Source organism: Peromyscus californicus, unplaced genomic scaffold, assembly GCF_007827085.1.
Source record: "Peromyscus californicus insignis strain IS unplaced genomic scaffold, ASM782708v3 Scaffold_3__1_contigs__length_106647218, whole genome shotgun sequence".
NCBI lineage: Eukaryota > Metazoa > Chordata > Mammalia > Rodentia > Cricetidae > Peromyscus > Peromyscus californicus.
Genome location: NW_026294551.1, coordinates 61,548,377 through 61,568,247, shown reverse-complemented (window position 1 = coordinate 61,568,247; position 19,871 = coordinate 61,548,377). Strand labels below are relative to the sequence as shown.

Genomic DNA, 19,871 nt, shown 5'->3' with positions numbered 1-19,871 from the left:
GCCAGCCCAGACCCCACTGTGATCTCTGTAGCCTGCTGTGAGGAGGGAGCTAGACACCAACAATGACCAGCTAGAGCAAGGAACCCAGGCCTTCCTAAGCCTGTCCCTCCCTTGGTGAGGCTCCCCTCCAAGCCCTTCCAGTCTCACATTCAGTGGCTTCCTCGAAGTCCACTATAGGCCAAGCCCTCCCTCGGGTGGGCCCACCTGCAGCCCATGTATAAACTCTACCCAGTGTGTATCCTAAGCAGGTCTATGTCACAAGGTCACATCAGGCTTAGCCATTCGTGTACCAGGCCTTACCTAACACCTATCAGACCTGGGCACAAAACTGGAGGATGCAGACCAAACAGACACTGCCTCCCTCTCCAAGAGCTCTGTAGACACAATACACAGGGAGCAGACGGGACAACCAGCTTATCCTTCCTTTGAGCAGATGGGGAGGGGCTGCTACCCCAAGGGCTTATCTGTGCATACAAAGCCATCCCCACCTCAGGCACCCTTTAGCTTTCCCTAGATCAGCACACAGACCTCAGTGGCTTAAGGCTTACAGGATGGCCCGTCATCACGCTACTGTTCCTAGTCACCATAAACCACAACAAAAATCATGTTTCCACATCACCCACCAGAAGGAGAAAACCTCAGACCAAACTATTCCAAACTGTTTCCAAGGGCCTCAAAGGGCAGAGAGTAACCACAGGCTGAGCTTTCCTGCTACGGAGGATATTTACTTCCCCTTTCTGGGCTCTAAACTGAATGTTTTTCTTCTAAATAATCTTTCATAAACATTTTATTATAGCTTTTATATGTCTAACAAAAGAGTTTTTAAATAGGTAATGTGGCTTCCAAATGCACCTTTTGCTGGACACACTACACTGTCCACGGGTGCCTGCTGGCTTCCTGGTGGTCAGTCTTGGGGAAGATCAGCATCTCTACACTGGAGGCGGTTCTGTGACTCCAGTGAGCCTAGCACCACTGCATGGTAAACCCAGGATTTTCCCACCACAAAGGCTATTCACAGGAATTCACAAAATTCTGTCTATCCACATGCAGAATGAATGCCAAGGACCCCAGAAGGAAATGACTAGGCACAGCATGTCATGGAGAGGCCTGGTTAGTCCAGAGCCTGCTCCAGCTCCCTGCTTGCACCACAGTTAGCCTCCGGCAAACACATTTCCTAAGCAACAGGCCTGTTTTCTTCTGGGGACTCCTGTTTTAAAAAACAAGACCAAAGGCAACAGAATTGAGTAGAAAGGGCTGACCCATCATTAAGCCAATCCACCGTACCGAAGGGAGAAGACATACCCAGGAGATATTTCTGACCCAGTGCTGCTCTTACTTGGGACTGGAAGTCTTTGGATGCACTAGGAAGTACGTGGCAAGTAACCCTTTCCTTCATACCATGGAGACAGAAAAAGTGACACTCACTGACTATCAGTCACCTTGCCCAAAGAGCCAGTGTGCCTTTGGAAGCCTCCAAAAAGCATGCAGCAGTGCCAACAGTTTGGTTCTACAACCCTTCCTTAATCTTCCTACCCTGCTGCTCTTTCTGCACACCCTACAGCTAGCAACAGTACCACAGTACCCCAAATTGCTATTCATTCCTACCACAACTCTTTAAAAGGTGGCTACCAAGTTCTCTGTGTCTCACAAAACCTTTCTCCCGTCTGCCCCAGGCCTCTCAGGGCTTGCTAACCCCACTACAAGGGAGCAATGGGGCACACATCAGCTCCCCAGGAAAGAAGAAAAGCAATGAAGGCCTCCTCACAGACAGTGAGCCACCAGAACCAAGGGTAAGAGAATGGGAGGGTGGTGATAATAAACAGACTGACAGAATAAGCCAGAACTCAGTTAACAGTAGTCACAGCTGACAGCTGTCATAGCTGACAGGCCTTCAGGTCAGGTTCTACTTCAGCCTTCCTTACAGTATGTACTTCCAAATTTCTCTAATGATCACTGTTGGAGGTCATAAAATGATACCACAAAATATGGTGCTTTGGCATGTAGAGTACTTTGAATTGAAGAGCAGTGGATGACCTCAGAACCAAGAGCCATCTGACTTTCTCCTACCCTCCTGTCTGTTGTCTCTTTCCCAGAGCAGGTTATGGAAACTAGGATCCTCTTTCCCAAGTCAGGTCACAAAAACAGATAGATCCCTTCTTCCCAATCAGCCATACATCAACCAGGAGGCCACAATTGCTCTGACCCACTCCCTATTCACCACTCTGTCAAGGAGCTAGCCACAGTCAATCTGATTTACCTTATTCAACAGAGGGTCCTAAGACATGTAAAATCAGAGTCCTGTCCCAAACCTTGGACCAAGAAACACCATGACTGAGAGACCAAGGGAAAGCAGAGACGGGTCTCATTGTCTTCACCTAGGTCTTTACTACAAAGTCCATACCCTTTCTATCTGACCCCCAGGTCTGCTAAAACAGACACACCCCAGTCATTCTGAAAGCTCTTTGGCACTTAAAATGATGACTGCAGAAGTCAGCTACACTTTTCTCTTGTATGTCTGATTATGGGGATGTCAGTTATGGCCCTATATAGGAAGACTTGGCCCCTACACCCTTAATAATCTTAGGGGACTTTGTACAAAGCAACAGTACCTTGAGCTAGGGGTATAGCTCAGTGGGAGAGTGGTCATCTGCCATGCACAAGGCCCTGGGTTCAATCTCTAGGATAGTAATGGAAAGGGTAGGACAAGGTGGGGTTAGAGGGAGAGAAGCGAGGCAAAGGGAGAGACAGGTGAGGGAGAGGGGACTGGAAAAAACATACTGAGTATAGAATGAATACAGCCTATTTCAGCACTGCTGACTTTAATTGGTCTTCGGAAACAACTGGTCATCATCAGATAGCAGAGAAGGAAAAAAGCAAGATATCTGTTCAAAGGCAAAGGAACTAAATGAAGGCCTGGTGTGGTGGTGCATGCCTTTAATCCCAGTGCTTGGGAGGCAGGTAGATCTGAGTTCAAGGCCACCTGGTCTACACAGTGAGTTCAGGACAGCCAGGGACCCTGTCTCAGAGAGAAAGAGGAATAAATAAATAAATAATAAAAAAGAACTAAGTGAAAACAATAATCTGGGTTTTGGCAGGAAGAGAAAGAATGTGGGGGGTATTGGTTTAAACATATATTTACTTCTCTTTCTTCAAAGTTTAACATCTACATTATAGTCAGGTTACAGTTAATTATGTTTCTTGCTTTCTCTTATACCAATATAATTTTTTTTTAACCAACAAAGTGTTTTCTTTAATAATTTATTTCTCTTTAAAGAAAAGAAAATGACCTGGGCAGTGGTGGCACACACCTTTAATCCCAGCACTTGGGAGGCAGAGGCAGGTAGATTTCTCTGAGTTTGAGACCAGCCTGGTCTACATACAGAGCAGTTCCAGAACAGCCAGAGCTGTCACACAGGGAAACCCTGTCTTGAAAAAGCCGAAGGAAAAAAAAAAAAGAAAGAAAAGAAAAGAAAAAGGAAATAAAAGAAAATGAGGGGTTTCTGAGTTTTTTTGTTTTTTGTTTTCCCTCTGCACAAAAGGGATCAAATTAGTTGCAAACATCATGAGTTTCTAAAGGGATTTTTGCTCTTGTTCTGTTTAAAAGGTTGTTTTATTTTGTTTTTTTGAGACTTGATCTTCTGTGGCCTAGACAGGTCTCAGAATCGATATGCAGCTGGGTGTGGTGGCACATGCCTTTAATCCAGCATAGGCAGGCAGATTTCTGGCCAACCTGGTCTACATAGTGAGTTTCAGGCCAGCTAGAACCTTGTGTCTGTCTCCCCTACCCCCCCAAAAAGGGGGGGGGCTGGAAAGATGGCTCTGCAATTAAGAGCACTGGCTGCTCTTACAGAGGGCCCCAGCACCCACATGGCAGCTCACAACTGTCCTTGACTCCAGTTCCTGCAGATCCAACATCTTCTTCTGGCCTCCTTGGGTACCAAACACACATGCAGTACACAGACAAACACACAGGCAAAACATCCATACATATGAAGCAAAAGTAAATAAATCTTTTAATTAAAAAAAAAAGATGCAGACGAGCCTCAAAAATTAGTAATGAAAATGACCTTTAACTGGTCTTCCTGCCTCATCCTGCTGAGATTACAGATGCGAAGGTTACAGATGGTGTGCCGCCATGTTTTAAATGTCCTTTACATACCGGCTGTTCTCTACTAAGCACAAATTAGGCTCCAAGTACAACTCATGGGTCCTGAATGAGCAGGAAGGTCTTGGCACAAAACCATGCTACCACTCAGCAAGGACCCAAGGACCTCAGAAATGACATGCAGCCAACCACTGAGAAGGAACTGGGCCTCCTATGCTGTCAAGCAGACAACTCTTAGAGCAGCCCCACTGAGCCACAGCCTGGAAATTACAATCCTCTTCTCCCAGCTTCTCAGCTCAGACCACTGTCCTCCAGTCCCATCACTGTCCCCCAAAGTCACTCTTAATTTGTTTATCCCTGTCCCTGAGAAGCAGCAAGGAGCCTTGCTGGCGTAAGGAGCAGCTCTCAATCTGGCTGGCATTGTGTCTCTGGGGAGCTCTGGAAACACTGCTGCTCAGACCCACCTCAGGACCACTGAAACAGGATATGGCAGCTGGGGAAGTGGCTCCAGTCTAATCCTAACACTCAGGAATCTGAGGCAGGAGAATTGCAACAAGTTCAAGTCCAACCTGAACAACACAATGAATTCAAGCCAGCTACATAATGAGTTCCTGTCTCAAAACACACACAACAAGGCATGGTGGCACAAATCTATAATCCCAGCACTCGGAAGGCAGAAGCAAAAGAATGAGAAGTTCAAGGCCAGTCTCAGCTACAAGTTCAAAGTTATCCTGGACTACAAAATAGCTACCTTGAAAAGCCAAAAAGTAAAATATATACTTTTTTGTTTTCTTCAAGTTGAGGATGAGCATTAGCACTTACAAAACACAATCTCCCCAGCCCAGCTTCTCTGACTAAATCCAACAAAAGCACTAACCACAAGGTAAAAGAATACTATAGAACAGAAGAAACGAGCAAAGGAAAAAACAGGCTAACAAAAATGGAGGGGAAAGACAGACTTTACCAAAAAGCAAGGTTAGAAATCAAAGTGAAGGCCAAATGACAAATGACTGACTCCAAAATGAGCTTCCTAGAAGCCTCAAGTCAAGTGGATTCACACTACGGACAAGTGAAAAACCAGTTAGATTCACGGGTGACTTTCCTTATCCTGGGACCTGAGATAAATGATCCTTTGAATTCTCCAAAACTAGACACATGGTCTGGTGTGCTCCCCAACTTTATGAATGGAGCTGAGTCCCCAGAGACAGTGCTCAGAAGCAGCCCTTGAGAAGGGTGCCTACTATCAGCACACTGCTGCCCAGTACCTCCTATGAGAAACAAGTGCCCAGCATGCAGACCATCCCATCACACCCACTCAGCCCACAATGAGTTGACAAGGGCAGATCTGACCTATCTCTAGGACCCAGTATACAGACCAGAAAAACACAAGCCTAAAACCTTGTGGGATATATAAATAAAGTACCCAGGAAAGCAAATCTTTCACGGGATCTCATGAAAACTCAAGAGCAGAGCAAAGTCTCAGACTTTGCATAGCATGTTCTCCACCCAGTGCTGAGAAGGTCCTTTACGCATCCTAACCCCACAGCTACTGCAGAAGAGCAGCATCTTCAGTAGTCCTCATCTACAAAGGACAGCCTAAGGAAGCCTGAGCCCCATGCACGGTCATGCATTTTTATGCACACTGCACTTCAGACATAAGTTCCTCCAAAATGTATTTGTTGAAACAAACAGCAACAAACCACTCCCCACTCTTTCATATGTGACACCTTCTTCTTGATCCATGCATCCTATCAACACATTTCAAATGAAGAAACATGTAGTTCAATTAAAATAGCAACTATTTACAATAACCAAAATTAAACCCTCAAGTGACTATCAACAGGAAGGTAAACAAGTTGTCAGATCTACCCATACAGAAATTAAGAAATTAATAATAAGAAGAAATAAAGTGCTGATCCATGCTACAACACGAAGAAAACTGGAAAGAGGCCAACCAAAAGGCCACATGATGTAAGATGCCAGGCACAGGGAATGTCTGAATCAGGCAAACCAGAGTTAGAAAACAGCTCAGTGATTAGGCAGGATGGTGCAAGCCTCTATCCCCAGTCAAACATGGTTACAATGGTAAATTTTATACATACTTTGCAGTAACAAAATTAAAACAGCAATATTCTTATTAATGTTTTGCCTTAATAGAAGTGATAACAAAATTTAACACAAGTCGGGCGGCGATGGTGCACGCCTGTAATTCCAGCACTCAGGAGGCAGAGGCAGGTGGATCTCTGTGAGTTCCAGGCCAGCCTGGTCTACAGAGCTAGTCCAGGACAGGCTCCAAAGCTACAGAGAAACCCTGTCTCGAAAAGAAAAAAAAAAAAAAAAAATCAACCCAAATCAATTATTTTTGTATAGAGATAATCATTATTTCACAACTGGAAAAGGTCATCTTTGAAAATGAAGCATATAAAAATCTACATTAGAGCCAGGTGTGGTGGCACATGCCTTTCATCACAGCAAGGATCTCCGAGTTTGAGGTCAACCAACTCTGGTCTAAGTTTTGTAAGCACCAGCAATGCCAGGGCTACACAATGAAACACTGTCTCAAAAAACAAAAACCAGCATTAGCTAGGCACGGTGGCATATAAGTTTTTAAATTTTTGTTTTATTTCTTTATGATTATTTTGAGATAGGATCTCTCTACAGAGCCCTGGCTGTCCTAGGCTCTGTACATCTAGGACTCACTATGTATACCAAGCTAGCCCGAAACTCTCAGAGATCTGTCTACCTCTGCTTCCTGAGTGCTGGGATTAAAGGCATTTGCCAAACCGGAGGCAGAGGTACACCAATGAATTTCTGTGAGTTCCAGGGCAGCCAGAGGAGCTACCACAGTAAGACCCTGTCTCAAAATTAAATTTAAAAAAAAAAAAAAGTGGCTGGAGTGATGGCTTAGTGACTAAGAACGCTAGCTTTTCTTCCAGAGGACCCTGGTTCAGTCAGCTCACGAGCATCTGGGACTGGAGTCCAAGATCTGACACCTCTTCTGACTTCCAGGGGCACTGCACACATGTGATGCACAGACATATATGCAAGCAAAATACCCATACACACAAAATAATAAAATAAAAATCTAAAATAATAATAATAAATAAATAAATAGAACTGGCCATGAGCATATGCCTTTAATCTCAGGACTATATACACCAAGAAAGGTGAATCTCTATGAATGTGAGGCCAATCTGATGTACATATTGAGTTCTAACAGCCAGAACTACATAGAGAAAAAAAAATAAAATAAATGAATAAATAAGCAAGAATTCAAAGCCTGGCATTGGTGGCGCACGCCTTTAATCCCAGCACTTGGGAGGTAGAGGCAGGCAGATCTCAGTGAGTTCAAGGCCAGCCTGGTCTACAAAATGAGTTCCAGGACAGCCAGGACTGTTTCACAGAAAAACCCTGGGGGGGGGGGTTTGTTTTAAAAATAAAATATTGAAGCTGATTAATGAGTTTCACTAAATTATGCTGTTTTTATTTGTTGAATCCTCCATAATGAAACCAAATTTATAACCAAGTTTCTGGATTACACTCTAAATAGAAAAAAGCATCAAGTGCCCTTAGCTGTCAAATGCCAAGGGCTCTTGCCAAATGTCCCCACCCTGAACCAAGAGTTCAGAGTTACTTAACACATGTCCCTCTACAGAAGACCCTTCAAAAGAAAATCAGAGTCCCAGTTCAGATTGCCAAACAGGAGTACAAGGAAGTGGCTAGCTTAAACCCTCCAGAGGCCTGTTGAAATTTCAGTTATCAGCTAGGTCCAGGCAATGTCTGGACACAAGGGGATCTTTGCCGGAAATGCCTTTAACAAGAGCTCCAGAAACAACCCTTTAAAAACAATGTAAACAGATGGGACCTCCAGCCTCGGGACTGCAGGAAGCAGACCCCACCCCCACATGCAGTAGCACCCTGATACTGTCATTGCCCCTTCTCTTGGTTATCTTTCTTCCTCTTTTAGAACTGGTCTTACATGGAGGGCAGTCTACTAGATTCCTGTCGCATTCCCAGGATCTAGGAGAGTGCTTGGCATCAAGATGCCTGACCACAGGCTTGTTGTGTAATTGTGACTTCTGATGGAAACGGCTCCAAAAGTACCTTATAAGGACTCGCTTTTCATGAACTCTAAGCATGATACCCAGAGGAAGGTACCAGAATATACTACAGACTACGACTGGATGCCAAAAAAGGAGGGGATGGGAAACCAAGAGTCACAGCACAAACAATAGCCCCTAAAATAGCATCAGAGACAGTACAGAACACAGGGCCTTGGGTCAGGAGGATGTGGAACAGTGGGTGCCAGGTAGAAACAGAAGGAGAGACTTTGGGACAAGAGTCTAGGACAGGAAATGAGGTAAAGTGTGGGAGGTGAAGAGAAGAGCTGAAACAAGGAGGTGGTGGCAGCTCATCCACCCCGACCAGAGAACACTGTCCTAACTGGACCTGGAAAGTCCTTGTGCTCCCAGAGGGAGAGCAAGCAGAGGAAGAAAAGGAGTGGGCACCAGGGGAGAGCTGGAGCCTACAGAGAACTGGTAAGTCCTTGTGCTCCCAGAGGGAGAGCAAGCAGAGGAAGAAACGGAGTGGGCACCAGGGGAGAGCTGGAGCCTACAGAGAACTGGCACTCACAAGCCCCATCTAGAGATGGCGCCCACACTGGCTCTGACCCATTGTTGCCAAGCAACAGTGCAGCCTCCAACTGCTAAGTGTTCTGATTTGTCCATGAGGCTGCAAGTGTGGAAAGCTGCACAGGATCTGATTTTGATGTTGGCAAGTATAGTGGACAATGAATGGCCTCCCAAAGGCCTAATCCCAAAGACATCCACAGCCTAGTCCAAGAACCTGTGAACATGCCAGATTACAGGGCAAAGAGGCAGCATTTTCCCCTAACTCTAGATAGGGAAAGACACTGAATCACCCAGTGGGTCAAATAGAAACACAAGGGTCCTTTAGAGTGGAGGTGGGAGGCAGGTGAGGCAATGTCACAATGATGCTGTGAGATGGTCAGAACCATCACAGCTGGCTGAGAGCAGGCCATGAGCAAAGAAATATGGGAGGTCTAAAAAGCCAGTAAAGGGAAGGAAGTGGGTTCTCCTCCTTGGCTGCCCAGTTCACATCAGGACCATCAACACTGTGGCCTAAACCCCCAAGACAGCCAACAAACTGAGGTAGCACCCCCAAAAAAAAACAAACCACCATACACAGAAGCCAAGCCAGACTGTCCAGTGGTTCAATCCCCCCCAACAGCTCTCCTCTTGTCCATACCGAGAACTGCAGGCCAGGACCGTCCATCTCCCTGATACCCTGCACCCAGTCAGGGACAGTGCCTCTCTGACACTTGTCTCAAGCTTACCAGAAAGTTCCTTATCTTCACCACATGGCCATAAAAGTCTCCAGCAGGCACTCTAGTCCCAAAGGACCATTCATGTCAGCACCAGCCTATGATAAAACTACCATTTTGGCCGTGGGAAACTGGCCTGGAAAACAGGGTGGGACAGGAACTCTTTCAGCCCCACCCTTCTCACTGCCACTGAACAGAGTGTCACTGTCAGGTCCTTGGGCCCTGTTGCCACCTGGCTCCCCAGCACTTGTAAAAAGATGGCACTCTGGCTGATCTTAACAACACAGCAACCCATTTCAAATAAGTTCCGTTGCTTTCAGCAGAGAGGGCTGTTCGGGTAAGGAATGGGGTGGAGGGCCTACAGCACTGCCCACTCACCACACCCAAAGACTGAAAACCATACCAGTCCAATCTCATCCGGTTTTTGCCAGACCTGCCTAGGCCTTCCTCTTCCACTGTCCACAACTGGACACCAGGTCACCAGCCCTCTGCACAACACAGCACCATGGGCTCTGCTCCTCTCCTCTCTCCCCATAACGCCATACTTTCAAGATTCAACTTCCAGATGGCTTCCTCTGACACCTGCTCTGACCCTCGGATTCCACCAATGACTACCACTTTTTACTCCTCTACCTGCTGATATACCCAGAGTCAACACTACTTCTCCCTGTCAGGAGCCAGCATCTTAGATCCAAAGATATGGAGGCAGGGACTTAAATCTGAGTCACTCAGTCATGTATCCCAGACCAGGAAACATAGTACCTATGTGTAATAAGCATCAAATAGGGGCATAAACTGAACTATCTTTTTGTCCAAAACATCATAAGTGATATGACATTCATTAAATACATTAGGTAAAAACTTGTTATTTTTGACTAGTAACTTTAAATGTCAGAGTTATGAACTCTTTAGCACAACTGTCTTGAACAAACTTACTTTTAAAAATACATGATTTGGAAGCTGGAGAGATGGCTCAGAGGTTAAGGGCACTGACCACTCTTCCAGAGGACCAGGGTTCAATTCCCAGCACCCACACAGCAGCTCACAACTGTCTGTAACTCCAGTTCTAAGGGTACCTAACACCCTCATACAGACACACATGCAGGCAAAAACACCAATGCACATAAATTTTAAAAATATATGTGATTTTGCTGAGAATGATAGCATACACCTCTAAACCCTGCACTTTCAAGACTGAAGCAAGAGGATCACAAGCTCACAAGTTTTAGGCCAATCTAAGCTTTATATAGTAAGACTTTATCTCAAAAAAAGCGAGGGGGGTGGGGTGGGGGTGGGGATTAAAAGAATTGCAGTTTACGTTTTGCAAATACTGGGTCTGGAGAGGTGGCTCAGTGATTCAGAGAACTGGCTGCGCTTCCAGGGGACCCAGGTTCAATCCCACCACTCACATGACGCTAACAACTTCTAGCTACAGCTCCAGGGATCTGACGACCTCTTCTGGCCTCCAGGGGCACCAGGCAGGCACAAGGTACAAAGGTACATAAATACGGAAGCAGGCAAAACACCCATAATATAAAATAACAAATTTTGCAAATATTGCCTGCTGAAATCGTAAAAAAAAAAAAAAAATCTGGAGTATGAGAAAGAACCCTTGATGGGGAGATAAGAACCTGCTCTACCTGCTCCTTGCCTGGGGCTGGGTGGTAAGGATTACACAACAGATCACACCCTCTCCCTCCTCCGGCACTTACTTTCTTTACCCTTTGCTAAACTACCCACTTCTCCGAGGTAGAGACCATCTTCCTTCTCCATCTGCCCCACCACCTCTCTGTAGCCCATTCCCAGGGACTAAGAGAGATCAGGGCTCATTAATCACACCTCCTTTAACACACAGGCTTCCTCTTCTCTCTAGTTCCACTTCCTGGAATCTCCCAGGCCCTGATACTCCCAGAGGATGCCCTGAACACAGACAGAGCTCAGCTCTCTATCCACACAATTAGAACTGTCCGAGCACTTCTAAAAATCAATGGTCCCTCCATGATTGGTCTGGGAAGAAGCCCCATCAGATACAATTTTTAAAGAGAGAGAAAAAAGCTGCCCAGACTTCATGACTTGTAGGTGTACCAGGAATAAGATCTCCTGGGACATCAAATCCAAATGCTTTAGCCACAAAGCGCCCTCCTTCCACAGCAACACAGATGTAACAGAGCACACAACCAAGATGCATACACAGGGCACTACACTCAACCTCACCTCAGGAATCCAATCCTGCTGCCCCCATGGGAAATGTCTTCCTATTTACTTCATAATGTTCCTTGTCCTTCAAGGTCCAGCTCAACCCTACCTTCTCTCTGACACTTCTAGATTTTTTTATTCTATATTCTTTTTTTTTAATTAATTTATTTGGGGGCTGGAGAAATGGCTCAGAGATTTAAAAAGCATTGGCTGCTTGCTCTTCCAGAGGTCCTGAGTTCAATTCCCAGCAACCACGTGGTGGTTCACAACCATCTATAATGAGATCTGGTGTCCTCTTCTAGTCTGCAGGTGTACATGCAGGTAGGATACTGTATTCATAATAAATAAGTAAATAAATAAAAATCTTTAAAAATAACAATTTATTTTTATTTTATGTTAAAATTTTATGTGAGGATGTTGGATCCCCTGGAAGAGGAGTTACAAACAGTTGTGAGCTGCCATATGGATGCTGGGAATTGAACCCAGGTCCTCTTGAAGAGAAGTCAGTGCTCTTAACCACTGAGCCATCTCTCCAGCCCCTTATTCTATAGTCTTAGCCTCCTGACAAAAATAAAAACCACAGTTCACACACTGCTGGCTTCTAACTTTCTCACATATGTTAACTTTGTCCTCCTGGTCAGACGAAGTGTGTCAGCAAAAAACATATCATTTACACTCATCAATCTGACCCCAGACCTCAAACATCCTGCCTACTGTCACAAACTTTCAAATATTCATACCTCTGCACCGCCTGGTTTCTACGCAGAGGTAGTATAGTTTTTTTGTTTTTTGTTTTTTTTTTTTTCCTGAGTGGTGTGATGAGGTGAGCTATTGTCATAGAAATGACTTCATAAAATTTCAAAATCAGAAGCCGGGTGGTGGTGGCGCACGCCTTTAATCCCAGCACTCGGGAGGCAGAGCCAGACGGATCTCTGTGAGTTCGAGGCCAGCCTGGGCTACCAAGTGAGCTCCCTCTCCCAGACTGAGAGCACTTAATCCGTGAAAAGCCACTCTTAGGACTGCTATGAGGGACAGCCAGGCCACAGAAACACACAGCACACCTCAGGGTGAGGGAGAGCAAACAATATGGTTCTCAGTTTGACTCAAGTGGCTGTAAGATAGTCGCTGGAGGGATGGCTCAGTGGGTAAGAACACACGCTCTACTCTAGGATGAGAACTCGAATCCCAGAAGCCATGTAAAAAGCTGAGCACAGCAGCACAAGCCTGGAACCCCAGCACGGGTGGGAGAAGAAGACAGGCAGATCCCAAGAATTCCCTGGCCAGCCAGCCCAGCCAAAATGATAAGCTGTGAGTTCAGTTCAAAGATTCTTTCTCAAGACAAGGTGTAGAGCAAGAGACACTTGCAAAGTCCTGCTCTGGCCTCTATATGCACTCCCAGGAGTATATCACATGCATGTACCACAACACACCACCATACATACCACAGTCACCCCCCCCACACACACACACCATAGACAACACACACTCCACACACACAACAAAATACCACTCACTGAGAGGCCTGGTACAGGTTGCCAAACCCTTCTGAGTCATAGTTTTTTTTTTTTTTTCTCAAAATGCAAGAGAAATGGTAATAGAAGGAAAAATTATTTTTTTCCCTCAAACTCTAAACACCAAAGAATATTAAATCAATCTGAATTGAGAAGTGACTTTCTTTCATTAACACCAGGACTGATGGCTAATGACCCTGAGGGCTTCTGCCCACAAAGACCAACCACAACTTCTCCCAGGTGCATTCCTAAAAGGCCTAAACAGCACCATGCCAGCCAGGTAGGGATGGTGAACCTGCTTTTCCAACAGGATCTGGGATTTACCACCATCTCACATAACTGTCTTTTTAAAGAAAATGATCCAACTAACTCACATAAGAAAAATGCCTGTGACCATAGTCCAAATCATAATCAGAAAAAACAAAGAACAGTGCTCAGTGAACCCAAATTCCTTTCCAAATACCACACCGCCATCTTCAGAGCAATATTTAGAAACATTCTGAGTTTCCTCTGCACCGCCAGCTGGTGCTAGACACCTCACACGCCTTCTCTCGGAGTCCTCAGGCCAGGGTTCCAAAGACTAGTCCCCAAACTGCCAGCACCAGTGACGTACAGAAAGTGGTGAAAAATGTACACCCCTGAGCTAACGGGATGACTCAGGAGGTGAAGACACTGGCCACCAAGCCTCCTGACAACCTGAGCTGTAGCCCTGGAACCCACATGGTGGAAGAGAACTGACTCCCAAGTTGTCCTCTGACCTACACACACACACACACACACACACACACACACACACACACACACTATGGTATGTGCACACAAACAGATAGATGATAGATGATAGACAGACAGACAAGACAAGACAGAGGCTGCAGAGATGCCTTAGCAGTTAAGGGCACCACTTGATGCTCTCCCAGAGGATGTGAGTTTGGATCCCAGTACCCATGTCTGGTAGCTCACAACCACCTGTAACTCCAGACTAATTTCAAAGTCATCCTTAACTACACAGCAAATTCAAGCCACCCTCGGCTACACAGGACCCTATCAAATGAAAACACACACACACACACACACACACACACACACACACACACACACACACACACATACACAGTGTTGTCAGGCTTTATCTACTGAATTGGAAACCCTGGGGTGGAGTCTGGCAACCAGCTAAAACCAACCCTCTAGGGAATCATGATGCACAGCAAATTAGAGAGTCGATGAGCATCTTTTCCATGAAGTATTCCTTGTTGGTCTCACTTTAGGGGTAGAGCAAATCAAAGCTCAATAATGGACGGGCCCTACCCCAACCAGCCAGAAGGCCCACTAGACCCCATGCCCAACTTCAAAGCAATTTGCCACCAGGCTGTGGCAGCCAAACTATGCCATTAGGTTCTCTCAGCCACTAAGAGAGCAATGTGACAATGACATTACCAAAGAAGGGTGAGAGCAGAGAAGGATGCAGCCTGCATTCAGAAGTGATTAATTATAAATGCTTTTAAATTCACATCATGCATTAGCCCTAGATGGCCAGCCATCCCTCAGGAAGAGCTTGTTTCTCCCCATTCCATTTGTCATCTGAGTTACATGACCAAAAGCTAGAGTCCCTAAGGACCAGTTCCTTGCACTGCTTTGAACAAAGAGAGAGAGCTTGAGTTACCTGTTCTCTCTTTAGAACACCCTTAAATGCGCACTGCCTGGACTAAGATCCACAGGAAGAGGAATCAGGAAAAGGCCTTTCCAAACCCAGGAACAAAGCCCAACAGTGCAGGGAGAGTCATCAGAAGAATCCAATGCACTCTAGGGAAGTAGAGACCTGGCTCAAAAAAAGCATGCTTTTTTTTTTTTAATCAAACCTAAATAAAACATCTATCATATAAAGTAGCCCATCAAATACTGACATTTAAATCACAGTACTTCCACAGATCCTAAGGTTTGGAGAAAGAAAGCCAGGAACTTTAACTCATTCACAATTCTCAGCCTTTCAAGGAATCAGGAAGGTAACGTCCTCTACAGGATGTTTTACTAGAGTAGCTAGAGTAAATGGAACCCAGGACTGGGACTCACAAACCAGTGTGAATACCAACTACCTGAGTCCTGCAGCTTAACCTAGTAGATCTCAGGGTTTCCACTGACACAGAGGTGTTAATCCCAGTCCTAGGCTCTAATGAAAGTGGCTATTCAAGACTTTGGGACCTGAGCTTCCTCAATCATCAGACTGAAAACAGGTATGGTCAAACATACCTTTAGATAAAGTGGCTGGATACACACTTAACTGCAGACATTTGTTTCTCTATACTTGCTTTTCTAAGTTTTTATTTTTAGGCACTATAAACAAACTAAGACAGAAAATTCTAGGCCAGGCATGGTGGCACATACCTTTAATCTCCGTACTTGGGAGGCAGAGCCAGGTAGATTTGTGGGGCTACATAGAGACCAAGTCCCCGCCCCCAAAAAAAGAAAATAAAATTTTAGGGTTGAGGATATGGCTAAATTAAGAGCATGTGTTGCTCTTTCGGAGGATCCAAGACCAGTTCCTAGTACCCAGGTCCAGAAACTCATGGCTGCCCCTTACTCCAGCTCCAGAGTATCCCACACTCCCTCTAGCCTCTGAGAGCACTGCACCCACATGCACACAGAAACACACACAAGTAATAACATAATAAACAATGAAATAAATCTAGGGCCGGGCGGTGGTGGCGCACGCCTTTAATCCCAGCACTCGGGAGGCAGAGCCAGGCGGATCTCTGTGAGTTCGAGGCCGGCCTGGGCTACCAAGTGAGTCCCAGGAAAGGCGCAAAGCTACACAGAGAAACCCTGTCTCGGAAAACCAAAAAAAAAAAAAAAAAAAAAAAAAAAAAAAAAAAAAAAACAATGAAATAAATCTCTCTTTTTAAACTAAGAAAGCTGGTCATGGTGGCCAATGTCTTTAATCCCAGCACCAAGCCAACCCGGTTTACATATTGCATTCCAGGCCAGCCAAAGCTACATATCTACTGATTGACTTATCAGCAAGTTTATCAATTTTCAAAAACTCAATCAGCTGGAGGGCTGGGAATATGACTCAGTGGCAGAGTACTTTGTCTGGCATGTCTAAGGCCTTAAGTTCAATTCCCAACACTGGAGGGAAAAACAAAAAAGAAATCAGCTGGACAGTCATTTCATGATACAGCTGGGCCAACAGTAGTGGTTTATGCAGAGCAAGGCTAAACAGTGGAGCCTGTGGTACAGAATCATAAAAACTCTGTCCTGGCCGAAGGACTACTTATTAAAGACCTTTACTGAACACTATTGTATGTCACAGACTGAACTGGGCCTTGGAAAAGTAAAGAAAGGGTAACAACTAGCCTCAAAGATATCACAGTCTCAAAATGCCCAGAGTACTCTCACAGACTGTGTGTGGTGGGGAGGCTGGGAGAGTAGAGGAAGACGGGCCCAAACATTGGTAGCTGGCCAAGGCTTGACAGAGAAGTTTACTTAAACCCAAATACACTTAAGTTCAAAGACCAGCAGACCAAGGGCCAAGCATGGTAGCCCATCACTGGCGAAGGGTGAAGCAGGAGACTTAAATTCCAGGCCAACCTGGATTACACAGTGAGACCCTTTGGGGGGGGGGGGGATCCTCTGAATTCGGCACTCAGGGTCAGCTGGGGCTCATGCAAGTCGATCACACCCTATCAACAAGACAGGAAGCTCTACCACCACCAGTGTGCAGTTGAATGAAATTCATTCTTTTCATGCTTTAGTCCACAAGGAACTGAAAGTTACCACAAAGTTCCTTTAATTTCCAGAAAAACAAGCCATTCAAATAAATCAGAGTCTCCAAAACTTTTCACAGGACTCTTATCAGAATCTCCACTCTTGGGAAATCCACTCAGGATGAAAGATTACATAAGAGGCAGCCATATTTCAACAGAGGGTTTCTACAAAGGATGGGCCATTTTTTAAGACTCTAAACACCATGCCAGGTATAGTCGCTTCAAACTTTCAAATATATGGGCTGGAAAGAATGCCCAACGGTTAAGAGCACGTACAGGTTTTTTTTTTTTTCAAAGAACCAGAGATACAGCTCACAACCAAATGTAACTCCAGCTCCAGGGGATCCGACCACTCAGGGGGCACCTACACTCAACAGGTGCACACACACACAATTTTTTGTTTAAGTTTCACATTTCTTTGTAACTCAGACGTTTGGCACCACATACCCTTCAGGGAAGAGAGATCTCAAAAGAGCTCCCCGCCCCCCCAATCCTTCCATCTCAGGGCTCAGAAATCCAAATACCCCACAAAATGACTCAGTTGCTCCTGATCCAGCAGCCCATGTGGTATAGTGCTTTGCAACTCATGTTTACAAAACAAGAGTCCAGTCAGACAGTTACAGATAATTAGCCTAATTTTAAAGCTAGGAAAACAAACTTTTGTAAAAGCAGCCTGGGTGTGGTGGCCCACACCTTTAATCCCTCCACCCAGGAGACAGAGGCAGGTGGGTCTTTGTGGGTTTAAGGCCAGACTGGACTATCGAGGGAGACCCCGTCACAAACCATAACAAAGCAAACATACAAATAAAAGATGAGACCTACAGGTGCTTCCCCAACAATCATTAGTCACAAACACCCTTCAGAAGCAAACTGCAGTTCCTCCCATGCTCATTTAAATACAGATGAGAGCTTCATTACCAAGGAAATATAGATGGAAAGCTTAATTACCAACGCACAACCTATCACTGCCTTGTGGATCCAGAATCCACCGCACAGCCTATCACTGCCTTCTGGATCCAGAATCTACCGCTATCACTATCCAGAGTTACAAGACCACAAAGTTCCTGTTAAGTCTTCATTATATTACATAATAATGGGGACGTCGATCATAGACATTCACCTTACTTAATCATTTCACAGGGTATTTTCTCGAGTGTGCAAAAGAATTCACACGTCTTCCTCATCTGTCCCTGCCCATTTTCTTGTGTGAATGTTAAAAATAACAGGCAAGCAATTTGGAATTCTCATCGTATCTTTAAAGAAATTCTTAAGTGCTGTGGAGTGTCCTGGAGATGGGACTTCCATCTGTGACGCTGACACCCTATCACTGGATGACCTTGGGCAAACTAACGCACCTTTGGGCCTCAGTTCCCCTTGTCAAAATCATAGCAATGGTTAAACCCTATCCTTTCTGAAACAGACTTCAAATGCGCCCCAAGGCAGTACTAAGGTGAAGAGGCCGCCGGGAGAGACTGAGGGCCGAGACGGAGGAACGGACTTACACCTTCGGTGCTGGGGTTTCTAGGGAGCTCCGGCGGCCGGCCCCCCTGCAAAGCCACTGGGCCAACTTCAGGTTGCAAACAAAAACCTGTTGGCCGGGACTCCTCTAGGAATGGCCTGCCTCTCCCAACGCGCTCGGCTCGCGCTCCGAGGGAGCCGGCACACAGGAGAACGAGGGTCTCCCGGAAGAGGCCGGCCCCACGCGCGGTTCGCCCACCCGGACTCGCCCAACAGGGCCGCCGGGTCTCTGCCATCCCACGCGGAACAAAAGGCAGCTGGAGCCTGGCTCCGCCGCCCCCGTCCCCGCTGTGCTGTGGAGTGGGGGCCGGGGAGGGGAACCCAGTCCCCGGGGCGAGAAGGACGTGGATAAGGGGAGCCCTCCCTCGACCCCCTGAAGGAGGCCGGTCCCGGGCGAGGGGAGAGCCGGGGGACGATCACACTCTAGGGAGGGGCGGGGTTGCCCCAAACTGAAGGCTCCGGAGCTGAGGTGTGAGGCAAGGACAGGCGGCCAAGCCGGGAGAGAGGCTGACGTCCTCCCAGCCCAGAGCGGGCTCAGGTGGGGCGGAGCCTGGTGGAGCAGTCCAGTCGGGTGGGGTCCGGCTGGCCGCACGGTGCACGCCCCGGCCGGCGACGGGGAAGCCGGTGCTCTAGGGGCGTCCACGCACTGGAGAGAAGGAAGGTCCGCGCCCCGCCCCACCCCGGCTCCCGAGCTACCCCCTCCCCCAAGCCCCGCGAGTCTCGGCTCACCTCCGTTCCCGGCCCGCGCGAGTGCAAGGCTGCAGCCGCCGGCAACGCTGGAGAGGCGGGAGCGACCCGAGCCCGTGCAGCGTTTGACACCCACACGCCAGCCAACATGGCGGCCGAGAGGGGGCGCGCCGGCGGCGAGCGCGCGCGCGCAAGCCCCTCCCCTCCGAGCTCCGAGGCTCCGCCCCGTACTCATTGGCCCCGCCCTTCCTAAGCCCTAGGCCCCGCCTCCAACCCTGTCCGCCCCGCCCACATGCGCCCCTAAGGCCTCCTCTAAATAGCTCCTGCTATCACGCAAACCCAAGCAAATTTATGCAGCCCTTAATCAGAACCCTGCACATCCCCTCCACCTCAACAATTCCCCAGGGCATACATACTAGCCTAACCCTCAATTCACACTCCTTCCTTGAGTCCGCAAGCACTGAACCCCGCCTAGCCTGCTCAGAACCACGGCCTCTTAGTCTTTCCACTAGCATGTGGAAAATATTGTTGTGAAGCAACGACCGGAAGAAGCCAGGCGCCTGACAGGGTTGATTTATTTAGCTACAAATGTGTTCATGAGGATTCACTTACGCATACTTCGGAGTTGTGTGCTTTTCCGTGTGTACGTTGTATTTCAATAAAAATGTTGAGTCCAGAACCTTCAGTAGGCAGCCCAGGTGACTGAACACTGTAAACAAGTAGAATCTATGGCCCCCTGAGTCGCCCACGGC

At 46.8% G+C, this 19,871-nt stretch overlaps 1 protein-coding gene across 10 annotated transcripts in view; it reads right to left on the bottom strand.

Moving 5' to 3' along the window:
* The window catches only part of Epn2 (epsin 2), a 66,796-nt gene extending 47,502 nt beyond the window's left edge, over nt 1–19,294 (bottom strand). For 9 of the 10 annotated variants that reach the window (XM_052757193.1, XM_052757190.1, XM_052757200.1 and 6 more), the window contains exon 1: nt 19,162–19,294. The gene's annotated coding sequence lies outside the window, so the exon portion shown is untranslated. Of the gene's footprint in view, nt 1–18,416; nt 18,913–19,161 lie in introns of those variants that run through there. The other variant, XM_052757191.1, reaches the window with a different exon arrangement.
* Between the last annotated feature and the right edge of the window lie 577 nt (nt 19,295–19,871).